The 26554-nt window shown below is 33.8% G+C and overlaps 1 pseudogene; it reads left to right on the top strand.

Annotated features, from left to right (window-relative positions):
- Positions 1 to 225: 225 nt before the first annotated feature.
- On the top strand, positions 226 to 5007 carry LOC120129810 (annotated as a pseudogene).
- The last annotated feature ends 21547 nt before the right edge of the window (positions 5008 to 26554 follow it).

The raw sequence follows: 26554 nt of genomic DNA on the forward strand, positions 1-26554 counted from the left end.
CATAATCCAAAAAATTTACAAAAACACGAAGTATAGTTTTAATTGTGTGTCATCTTTAGGAGTCGAATTCTAATTTCTCCCCCCCATTATTTTCATCATTTCCAGCTTCTTCCCCTCGATAATTATCAGTTCACGCCGCTTCTTCCTCAGGTATTCCTCGTTCTCTATTCCACCATTCAATTTGGGTTTCTGGTCTTAGGAATTATTATGTTATATTCCTGTGAATTTGAGATCTCTCAAGATCTGCAGCCTCTCTCGCCTTTCGCTTCCCGTAACTCTACTCAGGTAATTTTCCCCCTTTTCTACTCTCAATTCTGAGATTGCCGCCTTAAATGATCTTTTTGTTATTTGAGAGAATGAGAATTGATTATATGTTGTTGATCTATTGTTAGTTTGGTTAGTTAGGTGCAGGCGCTGGCGGGCATGATAGAATGCAGTGTTTGCCATTCAAAAATAGCACCGCCCGGTTCTAAAATCATTTCGAGGGCTTACGATACACATCGCAGCTATGTATCCTCCAAAAATTGTCTCCTCAACGTTCTTTTGGTCGGTGGGTACTGCATTTTGGTCGGTTTTAAGGTAAATTATTTGTTTCTAACCATCAAATCTAAATCGGTAATCTGAATCCGGGATTTCTTTGCGTTCTAACACCATACGTTTATATTATTGCAGCCTATATTGGTTTAAATGTCAAAGGTGGATGGTGGTTTCAAGTTTAGTCCCATTAGCGTTAACTTTCTTACTGAGTTGGCTAAAGTTATTTTCGCTATTATTATGTTATTGTTCCAGGTACCTTTTTAGGATTTTATTAACTGTCAACTAGAAGAGTAGGGGGCTTATACCATTTACCTAAAGTGGAGTTCAAGAACTCAACAAAAAGGTTTATATGCTTGTCATGTATTAGTTTAGCTATAATCATGTTATAACATATGCCTAAAGTGGTGTCCAATGAGGAACTCTCTTGTCCCCATGGAGTTGTATTCTCAATTAAGTCATAGTTGTACATGTTGAATTTAAGATTAAATTATCTTTTTATACTAGGTTAGATAAACCAAAGAAATCTTAAATGTCTCTCTATTACAACTTATCAAAATAATTCGGGAAAATAGAGCTCCAGTGTACCCAATATAATATGCCCTTATACAGCGCAATTGTTGAATTTGGTTTCCGTAAACAAAGCAAAGTGCTTATATGGTATAAAGGTGTCAGAAGCACCATAAGATGGTATCCATATACCACTAAACTCGGTCCTCACTTTTAACTATTCAATCTAAATTGCTTCATGTATGAAAAGTGTTAAAAATATCTTTGTTCGTGAAACTTTAAGAGAGGGGGTGTTACAAAATTCATCAATTATTTTTGTAAATTGTTTTGTATCTGATTCGTAAATTAATTTTAGTGGGGATATCCTGATATGCTAGAACAAGTAGATAATGTTCATTTCCATGTATTATCTGATATTCTGAAGTGTAAGAGATCAGCTGCATTAGTTCTGGAAGTTAGAGAGGATTGCTAAAGTAAATTTACTTTTTATCATGGCCTACAGTGTTAGGAAAAGTTACTAAGCCTAGCCTGTATAAGCTCAATGAGCTTGCTATTAGTTTCAGCCGTAACAGGAACAATTGCATTTCAAACATTAATGGAAATCCTATCCCATTGATTATTACACTAAATGCTATTTCAGATTCTTTTTACTAAGTTCTTTCATTAGGTTTTAACTGTTGTACTTATTTAACTCTCTCTTTCTGAAGGCTCGGAATAAGAAAGTTGGGGAGAAATCTCTCCTCTCAATTTCTTCGTTAGTGCAGGTAAGAACTTTACTTCCACAAATTTATGATTCTAATTGCAATTCTATTTAGTTCTGTATCACTAATTTGAATATTGATTCTTGAGTTGATTGTTTTATGATACATTCCGATAGCTTTTGATAAAAAATGAAAAACTTGTAGACTATTCTAAGAGGCAACCATTGGGCTAATTAGAGGTTTGAATGTTAGTTTCATTACGTTTCTTCTATTGGTAGGCGATGATTTTGTCTGGGTGCTAAATTGTGAGACTGGTCAAGAAGCTGACTTAACCATGTATGCTTTGTGGTAGATAACAATAACAATTGGCATACCAACATGGTTATTCATTGTGATCTTAGTTGACACTTTAAAGATATTTTGAGTCTTAAAGGGGGAGAAATTAGAAGAATTCCAGTTATTAAGATGCCATGCTGAAAGTAGAGATAAAGCAAATCAGTGAAATATTTTAGTTTCACATAGCTGTGGATTTTTTATTGATTTTCTTGGTCTTGTACAGTAAATTTGGTCAGACACGGTGTTATGCAACGTGCAACTTTAATGAGACTAATGGTAGAAGAGTGAAGATACATTGTTAGCATTCTTTTATTTTTGAGGGGCGTTCTCTTTATTCTTCCTTTGGTTTATTAATAGTTGATATAATTTTAACTCTCTATTCATATTATGGGTTTTCTGAAAAAGATGCTTCCAATTAAGTATCTTATTCGGTTGATAAAAATATGTTTGGATTGCATTCTGTAAACTAATATATCTGTGCAAATATCAGTGTGGTGTCATTTTGATCAAGCAAAACCGCCTTAATGTGACATGAAGTCTTTTTGGAACTTTTAGCTCATTTCCCCCTTTTTATTTGCAAATTATTGTTTTGCACTGAATCTACTTCTCTGAAAGTAATATATCAACATCTTTTTTACCTCAAGGTGTGTTTTCCTTTGCTCCAAAATTTTACAGGCTGCTTGAAATAATGTGCTTCTCGCAGTTCCAGCTCTACTTTATGCAATTAACAATTACCTAAAGTTCATCATGCAGGTGGTGTCTTTAGCTAAAGTCTTTTTTAATATTCTTTCGCTTTTTTCCTTGAAGTAATTGTTTTCTAATATTTATGCCATTATTCCCCTGCAGCTTTATTTCAATCCTACTACTGTGAAGATGCTTAGTAACCTAAAGGTAGAATAATACATTTTGTTTAATGATTGTTTAAATGGTATAGGTTCTAATGATCAATCTCCTTTTTGCTCTAAATAAATGCATTTTGGGTTAGTTTATGCTTTAAACTCATTTCCATTTGATTATTCATCATGTGTTTGTTACAACCACAATCAATGAGTGCGATGAATCCTAAATAGAATTAGTTTAGGACTCATTCTATCTAGAAGTTTAATGTATTGGTGAAAGCTAACTTTATACTACTGTTAACCATGGGAAAATTTAGAGTACTATGCACATGATCATGCCTTTTCTTTTGGTTTTCCTGTGAGAATTCTTAGTTAATCTGTTTCAGTATTGTCCAACTTATACAGGTTTTAGTAATAGCTATCTTGTTAAAGATGATCATGAAGCGGCGGTTTTCTATTATTCAGGTTAGTTTGAACAGAAAGATTTTTCTCATTGAACTATATCATGGTCAATTATCCAAAAACTGAAATCAAATATGTGGGCATTTGGACTGGTTAATTGGTTATAGTTTATCCATATTGCATGTGTGGTGTGGATCTATGTTTGTAACAGTGGGAGGCTCTTGCTTTGTTGCTCATTGGAATTAGCATAAACCAGTTGCGGTCTTTTCTAGAGGGTACAACTTCACTTGGTGTTCCGATTGCAATAGGTGCATACTTGTACACTCTTATATTTGTAAGTTGTTAAAATAGTTGTTGCACTTAATAGATGTGATAACTTTTTGAACTGTCTCTTTTAAAGGGTCAAGTTGCCTTCTCTGCATAATGAAGTTTCTTAATTAAGGAGGATCCTAATTTGTTGAATTACTGCCATTTGTCTTGCTCTGTGTTTTCATATCTTAATGTCGTGCTATAGGCTGCAAATTGCTTATACGATATGGAGCTATTATGTACTGACTGTGCAAAATTTTGACATCTTTGTTTTAATTTGCTTACCTTTTGTTTATATTGTCTTTGCATATTCTAAGCATCCTCATTTTTTTGTTGTCAATACAGGTTTGGCAACAGTGCCTTTTTGCACATATCTGTGGATTTTATCCAGATGCTCAAAGCTCTAAGTATGTGGAAACAAAGTGCATTATTTGATTACATCCAACGAAATCACTCTATAATTGTAATGACTGGCTATTTATGTTTGCAATATTACAGTGCCAGTGGCAACATTTTTCATGGGTGTCATGTGTATATACTGTATGCAAATGGATTGTTTATATATAATATGATATATATATATATATATATAGTATTATGAGGCATTAAATGTGATTTGGTTTGATTATTTGTCAATCTACAATATATATATATATATATATATATATATATATAATTTACGAAATACAATAACGACATACGAATGTGTGTCATCTTCATTTATGACAGGGGCTTCAATGACACACAATGTAAGTCATACATGCGTGTCATTAATTTATGACACGCAAATGTGTGTCATCTTTATTTATGACGGGGCCTTCAATGATGCTCAATGAACGTCATAAATGAGCATCATAAATGTGTGTCATAGATTTATGACACACAGTTGCGCGTCATTTGAAATTCATGTCGGTGGCTTCAACGACAGGCAAATGTGTGTCATCCTCACCCATAGATAACGCGCAATGCGCGTCATTAAAGGGGGTTTTTTTCTAGTAGTGTACATGCTCACCCACGTTACTCGACTCCTCAACGAGCTAGGCTCCGACGGGGCACCCAACCGAACAAAGGTAAAACTTACTCCCATCCCCTCCCTTTATTCTTATTTGTTGTTTTAAAAATAAAAAAATTGTTGGAAAACAAAATGGAAAAGGAAAAACCTTCGATGCTTGTATTTTTTTTAATATGGAAAAAACCCCTCCCTTACAAAATGTTTCTGATGGGCTTTTATATTACCCTTGTACAAGTATAAAAAATATTTACTGATTTTTTATTCCCTTTTGTTATTGTGCGGTTGCTGATCTAGTGAGGAATGGTTGAATCGGCTATTGTTGTGGCATGGAGATGGAATGGATATTGCAGTTGGGTTGATGTAGCTGCAACCGATTCACAGTCGGGGTATTGAATGCCCCAGATATTATTTGTTATTTATTTATACTATATGATGTATTAAAGAAATAAATTTTATAATTTTATAAATATAAATATTGATTGCGTCATTTTTTATCATTTATTATGTATCATTTGTTAGATTTGATATCGCATCCATCTTGTACATATCACTAATTAATGTTGCATTCATGAATCATACATTTATTTTTTCGTTTTTCAAATTGATTGAAAGCAATGTTGTCTTGCATTGTCGGTTAATGAAATTGCATTCAATATGATTGTATTTCAATTTTCGTTTATCCACGTAGTAGGGGAACACCCTTTTCAAATAAAAGTGGGTGAAATAAATCATTTTCATCGAGTCAAATATTTTAAAAAATGGTTTCACCCGTTCTTAAAATAATTCATAGAAATAAAAGGATCATAATTTAAATTTTGAATTCAAATTTGTAAAACTCCACTATTTAGACAACATATCATTGAGGGTAGCAATTTAGGGCGTTGTTGGAGTGCTCGTCCTTCCCCCACGTGAAATCGACTCCCGAACCCTAATTGCATAGACCAATTTTGTCTTTTTAAATATTTTTTCTTAAAATTGTTTTAAAATATATTTTTAGGTTTTCGACCTACCTAAGTCTAAGGTCGATGACGACTCCAAATTAATTCAAATTAAATCAAAATTCAAAACTTCTAAAATAAAATAATAATTATTTTAAATTAAATCAATTATTTAAAAATAATTATGACACTTATGTGACGAGTTTTCTCTATATTATAACATTTATTGCAGATTCCAAATTAATTTTGTAGATCACCTAATGTTCTTTTTTACCATTCTGACCTAGTGAATCAATTTTATCTGTTAGGGATGGATGCATGGGAGAAAGGAGTCATGTTCCTTGAAACAGGGCATGGGAAAAAATATAATTTGGAATTTGGATAAGAAAGGTGGGATTGATTAGACTAAGCCACTTAATAGGAGACATTGGAGATTAATATGTCTACTTAATTACTCATATCATATCTTTGTCCTTCCCACTTTAGGCCTTCTTGTAATATTGTATAACCCCATCTCCCTATGTCGGTTTTGAGTCAATTAAGTCCGACAATGGTGTGACCCAAAATTGTTTTCCAATTGGATGCCTTCAACAATTATCATCATGTTCTTCCATGCCATAATTCAAACTTAATATATGCTTCATATTGCTTGTAAACAATATTAATCACATTTTTAGAGAGTAGTTTTGGATAATTCACTTAGTTAAAGTTTTAAGACAAGATACTAAAATTAGCCTCCAAAGTTTATCAAAATGATCATTTTGACCCTTAGTTTTTAAAGTATTTTGACCTCTAATGTTTCATTTTGAGGCAAAGAGACTCATTTGTGGATGAAAACCGTTAGTTAACAAATATTTGTTTACCCTAAAATGAAACATTAGGGATTAAGATGTTTTAGAGAAAAAGAATAATGGTCAAAGTGACTATTTCGTCAAACTTTAGGGGCTTTTTTTGCCTTAAAATGAAATACTTGGGTCAAAATGTTCTAAAAAATAGAAAACAAAATGATTTTTTTGTAAATACGAGGGAGCTAATTTTGGTATTATGTCAAATTTTAAAGTATATTTAACTATTATTTTAATTTTTCATTAAATTAAATAGTGTTATTCTAAGTTTGTAATAACATATTGTTTTGTGCACTGATATAGTTTTTTTAGTTCATTTTAAGGTGTTCAAACAATTGTGTTATATTATTATCTTTTTAGTTAGTAATTTATTTTATATACATTTTAATGTTTTTTAGTAAATGATATAAAATATTGCTCAATATTAAATTCGAAACTAAATATTATTTTTGTGTCATTTCATACTTCACATAATATGTGATGTTAAGTTAATTACGTAGTAATTCGTGAGCACCAACAACAAATTGATTTAGTGAGATGATGCATTAGATCTATAAGTAAGGTTAGGGTTCGAAATATTGGTCATTGAGAATGGAGTAAATTGGTTTGGGAGGATCTTCTTTGCCTCTGTAGTACCCGATTCGGATTAGTTGATCGATAAATCAAATACCAGTGATTATACCAAAAAAACCACTAATTTGCGAGTTTTTATTGTGTTTATACATATCTTAATAATTTCATAGACAGAAAATATATTTTAAAAACCTTCAATCAAATAGTTTTAAAATATATATTTTTTAAAATTTATTTTTTTTAAATGTTTAAAACAATTGTGATCAAAATTTTAAAAAAATAACTTTTGAAAAGTCAATAAGGGATTATTTTAGTGGATGGAGGGAGTATAATTTATTATATATATATAGAGAGAGAGAGAGAGAGGATTAGGTTTCACTTACACATAGTGTAAAAGTTATAATTTTACACCTTTTTAAAATTATCAGAAGAAGGAAAATTAAATGATGAGATTCACTAATTGTATTTTTTCAGTGAATATATTTACATTTCTTATTGTTAATCTCATCATTTGATTTTCCTTCATCCAATGATATTATATATATATATATATATATATGGATAGATTAAGCACTTTTAGAAATCCCTATATAATATTAGTGATTACAAATAGTACATTAAAAATATCCGAGTCTTTTATTTTTCTCCATACATTGAAACCAGACCAAACACAAGTTCACTCTTCCTTTTAGTTGAGGGGACATCTATTGTTGGCGATGGTTATGCAATGCATTAGAGATGTTTAGGAAAATAGTAATAACAACATATATCAAATCATATCATATAACAAATAATAACAATAATGGTGATGATTTCAAATCATACACATGTTAGATACCAATCATGTCTACAGGGAATACATTTATACCCCCACCTTAATTACTCCTTTTTCAACCATATGCTAAACTCTTATAATTATTGGGTTACTCCTTTCAAATCCATTATATTAGGACCCAGATCCTTGGTCTAGACCCCTCCCAGATCGAGGGTCTAGAAAATTAGGACCCATATCCAGATCCAATGGATCTCATGGATTCGAGTCCAATATAGGTCTATTAAAAAAATGATCATTTGACCTACGTTTTAACGTAATAAAACTATCATTGACTAATTTCACATCATATCTCTAATGGAGGAAAGATTAATTTCAATACAACTAGTAACAGAACAAAAAACGATAAACTAAAGTCTCAAAAAAATCCAACGCAAATACTCAATTGTCTTTTGAATAACACAAACATTAAAAAATGTAGATCATGAAACTTTCTATTATCACAAGTTGAGTACTGCACTTCTACCTCCTTAGAGTGTTAGTCGTCATCACTACTTAAATCATCAACATCTTAAAATAAACAACAACCAACCGAAGAGAAAGATTTGTTTAATGAAAATAATATTTATGAAATTTAAATATTAAGGTTATGTAATATAATAACTTTATTATATACTATGTCAATGATATCTTCCACTTCATCATCACAATCTTCATTAAGAGTGGAACAAGCATGTTCCTTCAAAAGTGTTTGTCATAAATAAATAAAAATTACATTACATAATAATATGAAATATAAAATTAAAGTGAAGGAAGGGAAATAATATAACTACTAATAAGTATAAAAAAAACAATCTTATAAGAACTCATGCGTCTCCCTCTATAAAATATATATATATATATATATATTAAAACCTATTATGACATTTATGTATATTTTAAAATTAGAGGTGGCCTTTTCTATAAATGGGTCCAAACCCGGTATCTTAGGGTCAAATCCAGACCCGGATACGTACTTTAATCAGAGGATCCATATCTGATATGAATTAGTCGGATTCAAAATTTCAGGATCCATACCTTATAAAATGGATTTAGATCTACAGATTCGGGTCGAGTCCAAGATTCGTTGCCATCCCTAAGTGCAATAGAAGGGAGGGTGAAGAAGATTTTTTTTCACAGGAGAAATAGAACATGTTGATATCAGATATCATTTAGGTTTCAGGATTTTTATTTTCTAAGTTATTTTTCATATAAAATCCCACATATTGAATGAAACCCTTTGACTCAAAACTTCTTTTTTCTTTTGCAAAAAAAAAGAAAAAGAAAAAAATAAGTTATTAATAAAGTTGGTTGATTATTTTTATTATGAATTTATATTCAATATGTTGACTCTGTATATCTATATACAATCAGTTGTTAAAACACTTAGCAATACAATTTTGTATATAATTTAAAAAAAATTATCAATTTATCAATTATATATTTTAAAACGATATTAATTAATGATTTTTGGACAGGAATGTAAATTATGGAACAACTGACAAGTGGTCAGAGTTGATAACCTAATAGAAGATAAATAAGGAGTAATAAAGAAAAAGGAAAAAAGATATCGGAAGTTCATGTAATTTTAAAAAAATTAATGTGACCCTCGTATTATTTTTTTTCAATCTGGCTCTTTAACTCAAAAAATAAGTCCAATGTAACACTTTGATCAAAGTTTTTCGTAGTTGTCTATTACGGTGTTAACATAGCAGTTCATAATGTTGATGTGATAGTCCATCTACCATGTTTGAGTTACCAATTTAACACGTATGTCATGTTATCTGTCATGTTATTAATCACTGTGGATTGTCACATCAATACTGTAATGATCAACAACAGAAAACATTGGTTAATGGGCCACATTGTGTTTATTTTCTAGAAAATCACATTAAGAGAAAAAATAATATGAGGTCCACATTGATTTTTTTTTTTTTTAAGTACAAGACCTCTCTAGTAATTAAAAGGAACCGTAAAATTTATTCAAAAGGTACAGGTATCACGTTTTTTTTCCTTTTAACAGTAGCGTTTGTTCATCCTCCTAGGGATCCCCTATTTCATTTCTTACACACGTGCATCTCTAACATGGAACGTAAAGTCTGGAAAGGCAAACAACGTTGTTCGATGCTGAACTGCCATGATCAGTGAGCAGTCAGTCAGCTTTGCTGCCATTGAATCCGTCTTGCAGTTGCAGTAAAACCAAATCCCCAATGGTAAACGTACTACGTGAAAACAAAGAAAGAAGAGAAAAGACACAGACAGACAAGCAAACCAATCCAAACCCCTCTCATATATTTCAACGTTGCTGTCAGGTTTGCACGTGTTACCTCTGCCTCTCCTTCCCAGGTCCCCCTCCCTATCAGACATCAGTTACTGCCTCCTGTCATGTTAGCTTTTTTTTTCTTTTCCATATTATGGTGCCTCTTCCAGCTTTGGTCTTTCGTGGAATTTCGTTGCAAACTCGCTTCATATGGATATTAGAATTTGAGATTAAGGGTACAATATTATTGTTTATTTATGGAATGTATGTAATAATTTGGAACATCATTCATATCACACGTGTGGATGCGGAAAACTTCACGGTGGAACGAAAAGGGGATGAAAGCGTTGAAATGAGTGTGTTGAGGTGATCAAATTTGGTTATCATTGATGTGACTATGAGTGGGGATCAGCAGTAAATACAATGAGTAATTCCGTGGATTTAATTAGCTGTCTGTTACTGTGATAATGCACGGTATATAACAGTAACGGTGCTGATCGCAACCGTTTTTATATAATCGCGATAAATATAATTATTATAATAGTATTTATTAGTTCACAATCACGATTAAACGATAAAACGACTGCAATCATAACTCATATCACTGATAATAACAATAAGTGGGGAGGGCCGCACGAGGTAGAGCAGTGAGAAAACTGGTTGTTGTGCACTCTCTGTGATACTCTAATTTCATCTCCACCTTTCCCTTTCTTTCCTCTAAGGATTCTCTCTGTCGGCTGACACCTTCACTGACCCACCCACATTGCCTCCATTCAAATCACTCTTCTCTGTTTGGCTCGCCTATCCCATGCTCTAAAATCTAATTAACCATTTTTATCGTCATTTAATCTACATGGATACAAATAAGACTCAAGCTTTTATGTTACGGTAGACGAACTTGAACTTATAAAATTTCAAGGCACGAAAATAGATTTTTAATATAAAATATATAGAAAAAAAATTTAAATATATAATAATTTTAAATTTTCAAGAGGACAAATGCCCCACCCACTCTGTTTCAATCCATCCATGAATATGAGTATTTTATGTTTATCCGTTTAAAAATTTTGTTTTTCTTGTGATCCTAAACTTAGATTAATCTATGTTTAAACTATTAAAACGGATAGATGAAAAATATACTTTAATTCACACCCCAAATATATATATTTGAATATGAGGTTTGTCTATACTGACATTTTTACTCCCTGGTTAATTATACTAGTACTACATAATATCATTTTTACTGAACCCAATCCAAACTATTACTCCTATTACGTTATATGTATGGTGAGTAGGAAGCTTTTCAAAAGCAGTGGAAACATGGGGGAATAATCAAAGTGTACAACAATTTTCTACCTACTTTTAGGATTAAACACACACAGCAAAATAGAGTTTTAGTGGCGTTTTTTAGTCCTATAGCGGTGTTTTAAGTGCCGCTAAAAGCACTCGCGGCGATAACAAAAACGCCGCAAGAAGCGCCTGCCATACCAGCGCCACTAACGTTAGCGGCGTTTGAGAACAAAAAAAATGCCACAAAAGGTCGACATATATGGCGGCGCTTTTGGAACAAACGCTGCAAAAGGCCGAGATCTATAGTGGCGTGAATGAATGTCACTTTACCCTCTAAAAGTAATGTGCCTCTTCATAGATGATTCCTAAGTATTGGTTCATCATTATTTTACTAACTCATTTGTTATCTTATTTAAAACCAAAGAATAGTTTAGATAAGTTGAAATGGTAACCACAAGTGAGTCAAGTTCATATCAGAATCCTAATCCAACAAACAACAACAACAACAAATAGTAGCAAACAACAGCAGCAAGATTCAGAACCCTAATCCAATTTTAACAACAACAGCAAGATTGAATTTTGGCAGCTACACAAATACTAAAACTAACCTCGGTCCACAGCAAGTAGCAAGTGAAGAAACCCCCGAATTACTCCTAGGTAGAGCTCCTTGTGCTTCCAGCTCAGTAATTATCCCTTGGACAACGTAAAATATCAATAGACAAATAAATAAAATTCAAACAATAATTAATACAAAGCAGTTAATCCAATTCTTGAGCTTATCCCAGCATACTCATGCAAATACTGGAGTTCAATCTGGTATACATGGAGAGAAAATAAACAAGTCCAACAGCATCATGAAGCTGTACCAATGCTTAGAGGCAATTGTAACACGCTCTCGTGCTAAAAGACAACAAAATGGTAGTTCACTGTGTTACAAATTGAAATTTGATAACAAAATTGTGTACCTTTCCAGACCTCTGATCAGGGACTCTAAAGCTAAAAGATAAATCGTATTTTTATACCTCTGGATGGATGATTTGCAGAACAAGTTTTCGGATAGTAATCATACTACGACATGTGCTAATTCTATGAATATAATTATATTTATTAAGATTATCAAAGTGGGAAAAATCTATATCTATAGCTAGATTTAAACATCACATGCTTCTGACATCATTAAAAGTAAAAAAGAGTCCTCAACACCAATATTTCAGACTAACAAAGGGAAATAATGGGGAAAATAGAATAACGTATGAATTGGCAAGTTGCCGCAAATAGAGAAAATGGCACCATTCAGCTTAACAAAAGAAACTAAAAACAATAAAGGAATCATTCGAAAGTGTGTAAATAACAAAAACCAAGCAACTCATAAAGAAGAGGTGAAGAAATTATAGAGAGAATAGAAGAGAACATGTGAAGAGATTATACCTGTGAAAATGGTGAAATTCACACCTCAAATCAGACATTCGAGCATTGATGGCGTAACGTTGGAGGCCACAACGTCTTCGCGCGGCGACGAGCAGCAACAATTTTGCGTGGGTATTTGGGTATGTCCGGCGGAGATGGGAAATAGGAAAAGGGAATTGTGGGAATAAATGGAAAAGGGGAAAGGGTTTCAGACGATTAAAAGCATAAAACATTGCGGCATTTGTGTCTACAAATGCCAGAATTTATCATTTTATAGCGGCGTTTTCTAAAATAATGCCGCTAAAGTACATGTTTTTCACGGCGTTTGCTTAAAAACGCCACTAAAGTACTTACTATAGCGGCATTTGTGAAATAAACGCTACTAAAGTACTAGATTTAGAGGCATTTGTCTGAAAACTCTACAATATATGTACTCTATTGCGGCGTTTATTTAAAAACGCCACTAAATTACTTATATATTGTGGCGTTTGTGATATAAACGTCGCTAAAGTAGGAAGTGTAGAGGCGTTTATGGAAAAGTGCCGTTATTGTTATCATTTTGTGGCATTTTGGATATAAACGCCGCTGTATGTATACATTTAGTGGCGTTTGCTTTAAAAACGCCGCGACAAACGCAACTATATACCTGTTTTGTTGTAGTGACAGTTTATATTTTTACCTTTTCTAGTAAGTTGGTCTAGTGGGATTCAACATTATATTTTTTTAATAAAATTATATTACCAAAAAATTTGAAATTAAGATAAACGGTGTCTGAAAGAGAAACAGTCGATGAGTTTGTTGGAAGACACGAGATCACAAGCATGATTTGTCTGTAAAATAGGGGTTTTGAAACCCAAAGTTAATACTTTTTAGTGTCATATCAAATACTTGCTTATGTTTCCCTTTCACATGTGATTTTCAGTGTACTTAAAAGGGTATCTTTTGTGTTGGGTATAATTCATACTCTCACATGCATGTTTTCGGACATTTAAAAGCTTCGAAATTAATTATTATGTTTGCTGCACTGCTTCCACATCACATTATTACTTCGCTTTCCCTCGACATGTTTTCAATGATTAAATGAATTTTTTTATTAATCTCGAATAAATACATATTTGTTCAAAAATAATTTTTAATTATTTGACAGTAAACGCTTACACCTTTACTATTTTTAGTGTTCAAACACAATATCTCGAGAAATAACAATAATTCTTTTACCACCGAAATCACTTTGTTCGTGCCAATGATTAAATGGATAAATCTCAACAATGAGACTGTAAATTACAGGGTGTACCCAATACAATTCACTTAGTTATCTCAGCCAAATATGTTTGATGATTTATGTTTAGGGTTCAAAGTTATTCTTAAAGTTTGAAATTTTATTTATTTTTAACATTTTATGCGATAACGATGAATATAGTAATGAACGCATGTTTGGTTGTCTATCTTAAAATATGAATTTTCTTCGATTAATTATTCATATACACATACAGTAAAATTTTATTTAATGTTCATTTCAAATATAAAAATTTTATATTGTTAATATATATATATGTATCTATTCTAAAAATTATTTTTGATTCCGACACTAGATATGATGAGGCGGTGGGTTTGTGTTATATGTGAAGGGACAAAAGAAATATAAATATATGAAGAAGTTGAAACTGAATGGAAGATGGTCCAACATAAATAATTCTAAAATTAGTGCTTGCCTCATCTCATGTTCCCCAACCATAAAGTCCTTGAGATTAGATTTGTCTGAATTGACAAAATAATGATAGAAATCTAGAGGGATGGGATTGGGAACCATATTCATTACTTCTCTTAAGCTAGCTTACTCTCAAGTACCCTAATAGAAATAGTATTAATATTAGTGACAGATTTAAAATATTTTTTTGAAGGTGAATATACGTACATGAATAATATAAAATTTCAGGTGGACATAATTACTAAACTAAATAACTACATAAAATTTTCAGATTATATAGTATATACACGCTTTCACTAACAGTTAACAGTTGAATGATCCATAATTTTGACAGTGAGAAGGAAAATAATACAGAAATCTGGGAAAAGTTGAAGCTACTCTTTAATGATGATATCATGTGAAGACCTGGGAAAGAAGAGAGGAAGAATCTGCAAACACTAAACAGAGATGAAGAGTTGAGAGAGTTTAGACGACAACCCAGATTTCCCTTCAGTCCCATCAATCCATTTCACAACAAAAACAAGAAGAAAAGCAATAACTTAAATCTAAACAGAGAAGTAGAATTTTTTTGCAGCACTGAATAAAAATTTTCTAATACTTGGAAATTAATAGTAGTAATCAATCACAGCTACAAATATTACTGTATACAAGTAGGGGAAGGCATGGGAACCAAATAAGGTGGCCTTTTTGTCTAAGGCTCGCCACGCTCACGCCAGCAAACGAGCATCGCAATGCAGCGTCGGAGGATGTAGAATTTGGCTCGCTGCTTCTTAACCAAATGGCTGCATTTTTGGCCGAATGATCTGCAAGGCTTACAGGCTGAGGCTTCAGCCTGCTTGTTACTAATAAATCTTGTGTCCTTTTCTTCGCCTGCCATGTGAAAGAAGAAAAAACCTAAGCCTTTTGCCCTGCTTTCAGATGTGCCTACTGTTGTTGTTTATGACATTAGGCAGCAGCACTGCCAACAATAGTACTAGAAATAGAAGCAGTAAAAAAATATAAAAGGGTAGGGGGTTGGATGAATTTGGTGGTTGTATTTATATTAGCAAATAGGAGAGAGTCTTGATTTTGCCTCACTGGGCTCCTCTTAATAAGGTACATCTACTGTACCCCTCTGCAACCCACTAGGTGTCAGGGAGGAATGAGATATTATTATGAAAAACAGTGCTGATCGAACGAGTCGATTGTGAGTTAAGTAATGTTCGATTGGTACTAATTAAAAAAATTGTTAATTAATTCGATTTTTGGCTCGTTAAGCTCGCTAATCACCCAAGCTGTAATTAACTCGATGCTTATTTACTGATGTCATCGTCTTGCCAAATTCTGCTCAACTGTTCTTATTGGGTTTTGTACAGAGAAAGCAACGTGTAAATGGTAACAAAGAGGAAGGCACACGAATGATAATATACGCTAAACAGTGTTGGGAGATGCCTTTATTATTCTTGTTTTTGCTGACTGCTGAGGTGGAAGCATTATATTCTGCCGTAGAACCGGGACGGGGGGCCAGGGGCATGCAGGCCTAGCTATCCCTTAGAATTGTTAGGCCCAAAGAGATCACTATCACCTCGGAGTCTAAATAAGTTTACCAATGAGATCTAGCCTCTAGGGGTGCAAGTGCAACTACCTGAACAATTAAATGAGGATTTGGGTTAGGCTGGACAATCGACAGCTCCTTATGCACCCCCAAAAAAAAAAAGTGAAACCGAAAGCCTGATAATAAATTTTTTGAGGTGTAGGTGGTGTGTTATGTTTAGGGCAGTAAGTAATTCGGTTGAAGTATCGTTGAGTTTAATTTGATTCAGAAAATTTTAAGTTAAGCTAGACTAAAAAACTCACGAACTTAAAATTTTTAAACTCAACTCAAAATAAAAAATTATAACTCGACTCGAGCTCAAAAGAACTTGAATTCAAAACGTTATCACACTTAGCTCAACTGAAACTCAAACTCGAGTTTGGTTCAAGCTCGAACTCGAGATCAAACTTGTTTTTTATAAAAAGAAACAACATATAAATATTAATATTATCGATAACTTAATTTAAAAACCGAGTTGAATTTATTTAATTCAAGTGTTGATCGAACTTTAATCGAATTAAACTCAAATAGTTCGTAATTTGTTTCATTTCATTTTCGATCCTAGTTGTCGGGCATAGTAAAGGAAACTGTAGCGAGTTGATTCATATGTTGGGTGTGGAAGACATTCGTGCAGAGGTATGGCTGCTTATGGAAGTTGAGGAGGTCAAGAAGCTCCCTTGATCAGTTTCTACTCCGGTTGGCAGCAACCTTAACCATGGCTCAAATAGTGGGATGACAACCAGGGATTTAAATTGAGATTGATGTCGTGTTTTAAATTAGATTACATTTATTACAATTACAATATTATCGTCATTACATGTATTTTTATTGTGGAATAACGAGTTCGAATAACATTTTAACTGCTATATATCTCACTTTTATGATAACACATCATTATTTTAATCAATGACGACAATTCAAATTTTCGTGAATCGTAAAATTTATCAATCTGTCTGGAATCCGAGGCCCGTTGTGAGCAACAAAAGTGTGTAATGTCACGAACTAAGGATGAATTTGCAGTAGATAAAAGAAATAGAAGGAAGAAGTTTAGAAAGGATTTTTCATGTCAGGGATACATCTACTCTCCTTATTTATACTCTATTTTGATCTAATAACAAACAAAATCTGTTAGCCTTTTTCTCTCCCTTAAGTCTTCCTGCTGACTTAACCTTAAATGATACTTTTACATTGAAAAAAATCGATGAAAAACTTGCGCGGAGAATCATTTCCCATTTTTTTATTGGCCATCAGAATAAATTTGAGTAGCTCTCAATATATTTTTTCTTGGCAAGGGGAGGAAATGTCGACCTCATTTTTCCTTTTCTTTTTAGATAATTCGAGCATATGATGGATTTATTTGAAAAATGATTAAATTATATCTTACCCTCATTTTTAAAATTTACTCTTGTATCATGATTTGAAAAGAATGTAAATTCTTATTTGACTCTAAAATTTTACAATTTAATATTTGAAAAAAATAATTTAATGTGATAAATTCGATAACATTTTTTGTTATATTTCATTCAAAACAAATGAATATGTTTTACATTTGTTATTTGGTTAGATATTACATTATTTAGTACAAATTGAAGATATGCAATTATAAATTTTACCACGCATCAAGTGACTCCACTAATTAAAGAGATTGATGTTGTTGCTAGAGATACGAATGATGAATATAAAAGTGTTAAACTTTGATCGTCAAAGATCGATAATCTTTCGAATAAATACCATCTTGTAATCACCTCAGATGATTAGGTGAATTCATTAAATAAATATCATCTTGTAATCGGTTAAAATAATCCTAATTATACTAGGTGAATCCATTAAGGCTTCCCATGATCTAAAGTATTAAATTATGAAATTAAGGACCCTAGAGGACTAAACTCGAAAATGAGTCTCCAATATTAACCCTAGCTGATTTTATTATCCAGTTATTGGATCAGATAATTGATTTGAGCAATCGGGCATTTTCTTGCGAAAACTCAAATCGAATCATCCCCTAAGTAAAGGACTAAGATGGAATTAAACCTAGGGTTGAGGCTCTAATTGTTACCCTAATCGATTATGTTAATTTAAAATTCTAATTAAAACTTTAAGGACTAAAATTTGAGAACTCTAAAGTCTAGGGACTAAACTGTAAAAAACTAAAGTACATGTGGCTAAACTTGAAAATGCAATTAGTTTATGAACTAAAACTTGAATAAAAGAATTTAAATTTGAATGAATAAGAAGTTACCTGAATCGAATAACCTGAAATGAAAATAAAATAAAGTTGGTAAAAACAATTTAAAATCAAGTACTAAATTGAAGTAAGGTAAGAAAATAGGGACTAAATTGCAAGTTTACAGAATGTTTAGGGGAAAAATAATAATTAATTGATTAAATCAAACAAGTGGCTAAATTAAAATAAATGTAAAATTAGGCATGGAATTAAATAAATAGAATACGAACCAAAATGTGAAATCACAACTAATATTGAGGGACCTGAAAAGAAATAAACCAAAAGTTAGTATTAGAACATAAAATGGAAAACTAAAAAAATAAGGACAATTTGATTTAATAAAAACACGAAAAAAGATGAAAATGGTGACTAAATTGCAAGAAAGGAAATGTGAGATGGTTACAGAGAGGGTTAGCCCATCATGCCTCAAAACGCGAGCGTTGGCCTATACGACGTCGTTTTGAGGAAGCTAGGAAGGCCCCAAAACGGTGTTGTTTTAGAAACCCTATAAATAAGCCAATTTTTTTATTCATTTTGTACTAAATTCTCTCTCTACCCTTTAACTCTTTCCCCTCTCTAGTCTCGTCCATACGCCAACAAGGGCGTCGTCGTTGTCGTCGTCACTGCCATCGTGTCTACCGCCATCTCGTATGGTCGTTGGCCTCCAAATTTTTGGGATTTGTTCATCTCACCGCGGTGGTTGTAGATCCGACCTCCACTTTACGTAAAATGGCTACCAGTGCCGTGAATCGAGGCCGAAACCCTTCGGCTTCGTGGCTCCAATCTGTCTCTTGCCATCGTCCGATCGAAGCGATTTCAAGACATGTCGTTCATTTCCTCCCCGAACCTCTTTTCACTATTGGGATCTATCATCGGATGCTCCCATTGCCGGTAAGAAGCTTTGGCCAAATGGGTAACATCTCCTTTGTTTTTGCTCTCTTTTTTGTTATCTTTAAATAAAAAAAATGAAAATGATTTTTTTTGGTATTATTTCGAATAATATAGAAAATAAAAAAGGGTTGTTGAAAGATTATTTTTATTGCTATCTGTTGAATTCAGGAGCCCTTTTTACATATTATTGTTGAGTTTTTATAGAGAACCCATGTACAGAATAAACAAAAAAAAATTGATTACAACTTGCTTTTGCCTTACTTTGCAGGTTGCATTTGATTTCTAGTGGAGGCTTGTTGTAGGTGACCATCAGGTCAGAAGTCGACGCATGTGGTGGTGGTGGTAGGCGACCGACATGTCAGGTGCTGGTGCAGGTAGTACGGCAGCCGGAATTCACGGGATATTCCCTGTTTTTTGACTTTGTTTTGTATTTTTTTAACTTTTGCAATTTAATAATAATAATAATAATGGTGATTTCAACTGCCCCTCTTTGCTCATTGCTGTAAAACGAGAATGGAGCAAAGACAAAAAGCACAATTTTTTGCTTCATTATTCTCCGCGAGTTCTTATTACGAACTCCTTGTTTACCCACCTCTTTGTGTGATGGACAATCCCAGGCTGAACAAGCTCTTCTCATTACGAACTTCTTCTCACTTATTGGATAAGGTCTTCTCATTACAAATCTTTCCCTAGAAATGATGATCCACCTCCTAGTGTGATGGACATGTGGAGTTCTGAACAAGTTCTTCTCATTACGAACTTCTTTTTCCTTGTTGGATGAGCTCTTCTTATTACGAACCCTTCTGTCAAATGAGTTCTTCTCATTACGAACCCTTCTTCAGAAATGTTTGTCCATCTCTTTGTGTAATAGATGTTGCTGATAATCTTGCTTAAAAATTAGGAAATAAGTTCAAATTGCATTCTTCGATTTAAGAACATATATGTTGCATGCTTTGTTGTAGCCTTTTCTGAGGGTTAATAAAAAAAATTAAATGAGAGGTCTTTTTTGAAGGGTTTCCTGATATTTTTCATGTAGCATTGTTTATAGTTGCATACATGTAGTTGCTTGAGGATAAGCAAACACTTAGGTTTGGGGTGTGATAACTCTCCAAAAAAAGTTATCATTTAGAAGACTTTTTTATATAGGTTGAACTTGAACTCTAGTATTTTTACGATCATTTTTACATATTTAATATCACTTGCATCATAGGACTAAGTTGGTAAATATTAGTTGAGTGTGAATGTTTTTATGTTGGAATTAGGTACACTGATGTTGTGGGCATTGATTGAAGCTACAGGTGAGGCTGTGTTGCGATGTTGTGTTAGATTGCTAAGCTGTTTTACAACATCCGATAACTCATCAAGTGAATATTGAAGAACCTTCTAGAAGGGATAGCTGGAAGAGGGCATCTATCAAAGGCTCTAGAATCGCTAGATTTATGGCGAAAAACTATTGGTTAAGGGTTCACTCAATCAACCTATAAATAGGATTGCTCTCCTCACTCTTTCATCATCAATTTCTTCATCTCCTACATTATTCTCCACCACTTTTAGCCATGATGGCATCCTAATTCATTCATCGGGGGTGCAACAGTAGCAACGGAGCAACCGTGAGTAGCGGTGGTCGATTGGAGTTCAACTTTACTTTAAAATTTCAACTTGAAAGAGGGAAAACATTATTGTGAATTTTGAATGTTTATTACTATTTATTTGGGTATCAAACATAAAGTGTTCGATTAAATGCTTATATGATGGTTTTTGTTGCTTTAATTATGCTTATAAGTCGTGGTTTTAATATGATGTTGCTTTGAGATAATAGCATCTTATGCATATGATTTTTAATTATTTTTAGAGATAAATTAATTAAGATTGCATGCTAGTTTTTTTACAGTATAGGTGATTACGAGAGTAACATATCCGTATAGAGATATAGGATGCCTATGTTATGCTTGATTATGAACTTATCAAATTTTTAATGAGAGTCAGAAATTTAGCAGGTTGTAAATTAATCTTTGCATAACTTATGAACACAATAGTGCATCATTATCATTTTTGTTAGCAGCCCAAGATGACAACCTCTTGGGTCCATTAGTCTTAATGCTCCCTTACTCGCTGTTGCATCCCCTGGTCTTTAATATTGATCTTTTTATTTTTACTTTTTGTTTGTTAATCATCAAATCCAACTTCTTTCTACACTTGAATTCTACTGTACTCAGCTTTGCTCCCTGTGAATTATACACTCGTAGATATCTAAGCTACCACTTTATTACTTGATTTGCAGCATGTGCACTTACGTATATTGCTGCATAAATTTTGTAGCATCAAAGACCTCCCATTTGACCAAATGAACACCCCTATTGACATCCTCAATACCCCGATAAAGCATTTCCAAAGACGTTCAGTATCACTAGAAACGCGCGTTGGAATGATCGTAACTTGCATAGTGTAAATGGGAACAACATCTAAAATTTATTTGGCAAGAGTCACTCTATCAGCAAAAGAAAGAACGCATCTTCCAACCACTTAAATGATCACGGACCATTTAAACAAGATATTGATAAAAAGCCCTCGTAACTCACCCATGTAGTAGAGACACACCTGTTAGAGTATGCCCAAAGACCAATCATATGATGATTGTAATAATACTTTTATTTACTGATTTTATTGAATAAAGGCATTACCGCTATTATTTTCATTTATATATATATGTGTTTAACATAAACTGAAAGATAATAAAGTCCATATAATGACATAATTGTTATTATTAAAAGATCCCTAGTCAAGTATTATTATGGGCATGGACAATAATAATACGCTTAAGACTAACATGTTATTGATTGATGACAATGAGTTGTTATTGACATAGAGATGTAAGAATTGATACATGATTATATTGTTAGAGAACAATGTATTGGATTGACCGACCATGAGCATATGTCTTGGATTATTATGTGACAGTCATAACATTGCTCATGGTGATGACTATATGTATGATCCTCAGACTTGAGATCAATACTATCCCAACATATCTTGTTGTATGTTTTGATATAGCTAAACAAGCTCCGTAACTGGTTGTTCTATAAAGACTGCTATTGAATATATCTCAATATATGTAGTGGGTGTGTATGATTAAGATAGGATTTGTCCTTCCTACATAATAGGAAATATATCACAGGCCACTTGATTGAGTAAAACTAGAAACGCATGACCATGCTCGAATAAGTTGATATGAGATATCATAAACTATTCGTTAATTAAAGTCTACTCTAGATATCAAGAAACAATAGATGGGCTATACAAGTGTAACTATTCCAAGACTTGTGCCTATTCTAGATATAAAGGACATAAGGATGTAATACATAAAAGAGTAATCACCAAGATGATATGTCGAATCATATTTTCTTATAACTTAGGTGACAATGATATATTGCTAGATGTCACTAATTGTATGTAACATTAGAATTGTTCTAATAATTACTGCTAAAGTTACAAGAACCTACAAGGTCACACCCTAGGATTGAAACGAGCAAAGATGTACAATTGTTGTACGTTACTAAAATATATATCTAGAGTTAATTAAATATATGTTTTAATAATCCTGAATATTTAATTTCAATTAATTAAATATAGATTTACTTAATTTGAAATAATAAAATCCCTAATATGATTAGGGTAACTTGGATATAAGAGAATTATTAAATTTCAATTAATTAAATATAGATTTAATTAATTTGAAATAATAAAACCCTAATATGATTAGAGTAACTTGGCTATAAAAGGGTGTGTTAGGTCTAGCAGCCATTGTACAACACACACTCAAAACCTTTAGCCGTTTTCTCTCAAAAGAGTTTTGGGGAAAACAAAGATTTCTCTCAATCAGATGAACTGAGTAGAGGCCGAGACGTGATTTCGTGGAGGCTTAAGATTCGAACCGATGTACACAACCAGTATTCACTGTTGTCATTGATGTTTTTCAAGGAACCCACTGTAAGTATTCGCATCTCTTCCTCTCGATTTCAGTTTTTCGTACTTGGATCACTGATGAGACCGTCGAGTTTTGTTTCGGCTGCACCATGGGGTGCGCCGACGGTCCCAACAACACCAAGGTATTTCCCTAAGTCTGCCACCTTCGAAAGGCCAAAACCAAAACTTATTTGATTACACAAAAGAGGGGAAACTTTTTTAGATAAGAATATAGAAGTCTTAGAAGCATTCACTTTCTGACCAAACGCCAGACAGAATTCCGAAAGGACCGATCAAATAATGTCCCTTTGTTCACATTAAGCTTCAGCAAACAATAGCATATCACCTGCAAAAAGGATATTACCATTCAAAAGGATACACTTGCGAACAGATGACGCAAAACACATTATAAGAGTTATCATAGAAGCAAGGTTAGCCAAATCAAGTAAGGTATTTTCAATGAAAAACCACTCAAGTCAATCATAGGCCTTCTCAAGATCAATTTTGATTGCCATCCAACTCTTTTAACCCTTATTGTTGTTCATAGAGTGGATAACCTCCTTAGTAATGATGATGTTATCCACAATCGAGCGACCTGACACGAAGCTAGTTTAGTTCTCAAAAAACCAAGAGGAGAGAAGAGGCTTCAACCTGTTAACAATCACCTTCGTAATGGCTTTATAAACCACGTTGCATAAACTGATAGGGCGGAATTGTTGAATTCTTGCCAGAAGGGAGACATCGGGTAAGAGAACGATGAACGTCTGATTCAACTCATCATGCCAGAGATCATCCTAAAAAACCCCACGAATAAAGCGACTAACCGAATCACCTATGGTAGGCCAATTCTTTTGGTAGAAAGTAGTATGAATTTCATCCAATCCGGGCGACTTTAATGGGGTCATCTTAAAGATTGTCATCTTAACCTCTTCATCTGTAAGAGGTGCTGCCAAATTATAAATCTGCTGCCTTGCCACACTAGGAAATAAGCCTCAATAATAATCAATTTTAGCGCCCCTCGCTCCGAAAAAAGTTATTGGTTAAAATTCACTGCCATTGATTGAAGGTACTCGTCATCCCTACAACAATCACCATCATCTTTGAGAGCCATATTTTTGTTCCTTTTCTTTCTAGCCATAAATGATGGACCTTGGTACCCCAAATCAACTAAGCCAGGATTGAAAATAAAATCATCAAAATGTTTAGAGCCATGCATACGACTCTTAGAAGCTCTTTTACGCTCATTCAACGAAACAATCGAGTTGAAATCCCTGCCAAGCACCCAAGCAACATCATCTCTAAGATTTAGGGATTGTAACGAATGCAAAAGGTGTTTATGAGTAGATCTATCTGGGATCGCATAGACAACAATGAAATAGAACCAATTCTGATCAACCAGGTTCAAGAAATGACCGTGAATAAAATGATTAGAGATATCAAGAATTTCAAGATCCACCTCATCGTCCCATGGTATCCAGATACCACTACTAAATCTGTTAGCTTCCACCCGGAAAGGATGGGTGAATTTCAAATTTTCCAACACTTTATTTTCGCTCTAGCCATTGATCCGAGGCTCAAAAAGTGCAATGACCTTCGGTTTGAACTCCCAAATAAAACCCATTAAATAACGACAAAAGGTAGGACTCGTCGCACCCTGACAATTCTAGAATAAACAATTATACATGATAAAATATGGAGAGAAGAATATCACACATCAATCCAATTAGACCCCAGCATCCTGAACATCTATGGCATCCACATCCTCCATGGAATCCGAGTCACTAATGAAACCAGCCTCAATTAGTCGAGCATTGATTTGATCCTGTAGAATATGCTCACTATTAGAGACAATTGCATCAATTTCCTTTGACATGGTCTACACGAATTTCTGGGTAGGGATATTTGGATAAACGTTTTCCTTACCTGGAAACTTGCAATCACCAATCTTCTTTTGCAAAGGCTTGGAAAACACACCTTTTTGTTTATTAATCCGGACACCTTGACTCCCTTTAGTCCCTCTTCCCTACTCCGTAATATGAACTGTCGAATGATCCCCGGGGACAAGGACCACAGAATGGAAGGAGGTACTTGCACTCTGGCCCTCAATTATAGGCCGAACATTAATATCTGCCACCTTTTTTGAATTCTTCTTCTTCTTCTTTTCAGGATTAGAGCTTAAATACGCTTCATTGGTTTGGAATGAACGCTGCGATTGGGGAGCTTGTGATCGACCACGGATTCTTTACCTTTATTAGATCTTCGTCGAATATCCATAGAGGAAACCTTATCAGTATCAACAATCTCAACCTGCTGCGTAACAGTCTCCTTATCGACATCCTACAGGACCGAAAATCTAGAAAGACCACTCTCTCGCGATAAGCCACCCGCTACTTGACAATCCTGAACCCTACTCTTAGGCTTTTGTTTAAGGTTAGCAACGACCATCCACAGTCCGTAAAGATCCTCCCCTCGAGAGTCCAAAGAAGGACCTTTAATAACCTCATGAACTTGAGCAACTGGGTGTTGCGCTGCCTCCCCCTCTACTGCCCCGGTCGAGCTATTATCCTTGGTGTGACCATAAACTCCGCAGGAATAACAGATATTGTTGAGCCCTTCGTATTCAGGTTTCTAGATGAAATTGTCAATTCCAATACAGGATTTAAGGGGTTTATTCAAATCGACAATAATCACCACTAACCGGCCAAACTTCCCTCGACCAACCCCCTGAGTGTTATAATCCACTCGCACAACTTTACCAACAACATTAGCAATCCTCCGAAACAAAGATTTCGAATAATAGCGATATGGCAGCTCTGACAATCTAACCTAGACCAAAACCTGCGAAGGGTGATGCTCGGAAGTCAAGAACGACCGACTCCAAGGTTGCACCGTCAAATAACTACCATAAATAGTCCAGGGACCGTCAGTAAGCGCTTTGGTATAATCCTCAATCTTTTCAATCTTCACTAAAAAGTAATTGTCCAAGTCAACAAGTTGGATGTTTCCTACCAGTTTCCATAGCAACAGAATTCGGTTTAACAAGGATTTCTAACCTGTAGCTCTACCAAGCAAGCGGATAATAAGTACTTGTTTCATACTTTGGTCAATCTGATCATAGACACGATCTGAGAATTTAATCATCGTGATTGGTCCAGAATCGTCAACGACACAATCCTCATCATGGGTATCAATCTCATCAGTATCACACAATGAGAACGAGACTTTATCTCCATCTAAATTTCCTACCACCATATGATGGCTTGATGTGAGGCGTAGTCGCCTGATCGATTGAAGTCCCTCCAGCATCGATCGACGTGTTTTCGCTATTAGGAACTCCACCATCAGCCTCCATATTAGTTATTTCCATGCAAAGCAACTCTCCCTCAACAGTACGGATGTTGCGTTGTTTTTCAATTCCCTTTGTTCCT

The sequence above is a fragment of the Hibiscus syriacus genome, unplaced genomic scaffold (assembly GCF_006381635.1).
Source record: "Hibiscus syriacus cultivar Baekdansim isolate YM2019G1 unplaced genomic scaffold, ASM638163v2 tig00110503_pilon, whole genome shotgun sequence".
NCBI classification, from domain to species: Eukaryota; Viridiplantae; Streptophyta; class Magnoliopsida; order Malvales; family Malvaceae; genus Hibiscus; species Hibiscus syriacus.